Raw genomic sequence first — 2,785 nt, 5'->3', positions numbered from 1 at the left:
TCATAAGGTCAGAAGTGGAGATGTTTGTTGATGATTGCATGATGTTCAGCACCATTCTCAACGCCTCAGACACTAACGCAGACCTGTCTATATGCAGCAAGACTTGGACAATATCCAAAGTTGGATGTTATGTGGAATGTAACATTTAGGACACTTAGGCAGTGACTTTCTCAGACAATAGAGAATCGAACCATCTCCTTTTAATGTTCAGTGAATCCCCATAATCAACATTCTAGGGTTACTATTGACCAGAAACTGAATTGAATCAGCCACATAAATATTGTAGCCATAAGAACAGGTCAGAGGTTAGGAATGCCGATGTAATTGACTCCCTGTCTCTCCAGTATCTGTTCACCATCGACAAGGGGCAAATCAGGAGTGTGATGGAATACGCCCCACTTGCCCGGATGAGTGCAGCTCCAACACTTAAGAAGCTCAATAGCACCCAGGACAAAGCGGCATGCTTTATTTGCATGCCATTCATCATCTTCAACAATCACTCCCTTCACCAATGATGCTCAGTAGCAGCATCTACAAAATGCACTGCAATAACTCACTAAGATTTCAATGGTAGCACCTTTCAAATCCACTAACTCCAGCACCTAGAAAGACAGTGGCAGCACCTGCTAGGTCTCCTACAGTCCATACACCATCTTGACTTGGAAGCATTTCACTGATCCTTCACCACAACTGGGTCAAGGTCTTGGAACTCCCTTCCTAACAATACTGAGCATATAACTGCACTCCTAAGATATCAGTGATTCACCACCTTCTCAGGGGCAATTAGGGATGGGAAGGTTTCCAAGCAGAAAGTAGCTATGTCAGAATTCACTGGACTATAGTAGGTCACAGTGAACAGGCTGCCACGTAGAAATGCATTTCTCCAAACATCCCATTTTTCATTACAAACAAAATAAAGCTGTATGTCCTCTATTTTGTTCACTCATGGGATGTGGGCATCACTGGTTGGGTCAGCATTCATTGTCCATTTCAGTTGCCCTAAAGAAGGTGGTAGTGACCTGCCTTCTTGAACTGCTGCAGTCTGTATACTGTGGGTAGACCCATAATGTCATTAGGGAGGGAGTTCCAGGATTTTGATCCACTGACATTGAAGGAGCAGTAGTGTATTTCAAAGTCCAGAGGGTGAGTGGTTTGGAAGAGAACTTGCAGATGGCATTGTTCCCATATATCTGCCTCCCTTGTCCTTCTAGATGTTCATGCTCATGGGTATGGAAGGTGCTGGCTCAGAATCTTTGGTGAATTTCTGCAATGCATCTTGTAAACACTGCTACTACATAGCATTGATGAGATTGGCTGAATGGTTGTGGATATTGTGCCGCTCAAGCAGGATGCTTTGTCAAGGTGTCAAGCTTCTTGAATGTTTTCAGAGCTGCACTCATGCAGCTGAGTGGGAAGTATTCCATCAAGCTCCTTATTTATGCCTTGTAGATGCTGGACAGGCTTTGGAGAGTCATGAGGTAAGTTACTTACTGCAGTATTCGCATCTTCTAACCACTGTACTTAAATGGCTACTGGTCAACAAATCCCCCTAAATGTTGATAGAAGTGGAGGGGGGGTGCGGTGGGGAGTGGGGAGGAATTCAGTGATGATAATACCATTGAATGTCAAGGAGTGGTAGTCAGATTGTCTCTTATTGGAGATGGTCATTGTCTGGCATTTGTGTGGTGGGTCTTGTTGCATTTGGACAGGGGCTACTTCAGTATCTGAGGATTCATAAATGGTGATGAACATTGTGCAATTATCAGCAAATATCTCCACTTCTGGCCTTTTTGTGGAGGGAAGGTAGTTACAGTAGTTAGTGGAGATGGTTACATGGCCTATAACAAAACATATCACTCATGAACAAAACTCTTCATTCTAGTATGGCTCACTGTTGTCTGTCCCTGCATAAATGTTGCCTACATAATCTTAAAATGTTCAGGTCTTCTAAAGGTATGCACGTAAGTTGTCATTGGTTGTTCATCCAGCGTTTGTTCATTCTTCAGGTGATTTTTCATTTCTAGAGAATTTGACAAATGTTGCTGCTATGGTAATTATTATTGCTGATCCATTTCTCCTGTTAGGTAAGGTGGACCTCTCCAATTGATGGTTGTTCTGTACCTTGTGCTATTGGTGTCATCATATCTTCCTCATCCATTGTCTCTGCAGTGAAGTAAATCCTATGTTAAGAAAGATATAGCTGGGCACTTGCAAAATCTCAATGAAATTAGACAGAGTTAATTCATAAGTAATGTGGACAAAGGGGAATAAAAACAAAGTATCATGGATGCTGGAAATCTGATACCTGGCATCAGAATTTTAGCTTATGGGGAAGCTATGTATCCTTTGGAGTTTATAAGAATATGATGTGATTTTATTGAGACATATAACATCCTGAGAGGATTTGACAGGGTGGGTGCAAGGAGGTTGTCCCTTCTGGAAGAAATTAGAACTAGGCATAACATTTTAAAGAAAGGGACCTTGCATATAAGATGGAGATGCGCAGAAATGTTTTTCTCCCAGAGTGTCATTGCAACTCTCTTCCTAGAGAAAAGTGTAATTGAAGAGTCATTGAATATCTTAAAGGCAGAGTTAAATAAGATGAGTGACTAACAAAGAAGACTGATATTATTGGGGGTATGTGTGGAGGTGAAGTTGAGGCACCGATCAAATCAACCATTAACTTATTAGAGATAACAAGGTGTAGAGCTGGATGAACTCAGCAGGCCAAGTAGCATCAGAGGAGCAGGAAAGCTGACGTTTCGGGTCTAGACCCTTCTTCAGA

This window comes from Rhincodon typus, chromosome 31 (genome assembly GCF_021869965.1).
Source record: "Rhincodon typus isolate 14 chromosome 31, sRhiTyp1.1, whole genome shotgun sequence".
NCBI lineage: Eukaryota > Metazoa > Chordata > Chondrichthyes > Orectolobiformes > Rhincodontidae > Rhincodon > Rhincodon typus.
This window is presented reverse-complemented; position numbering follows the sequence as displayed.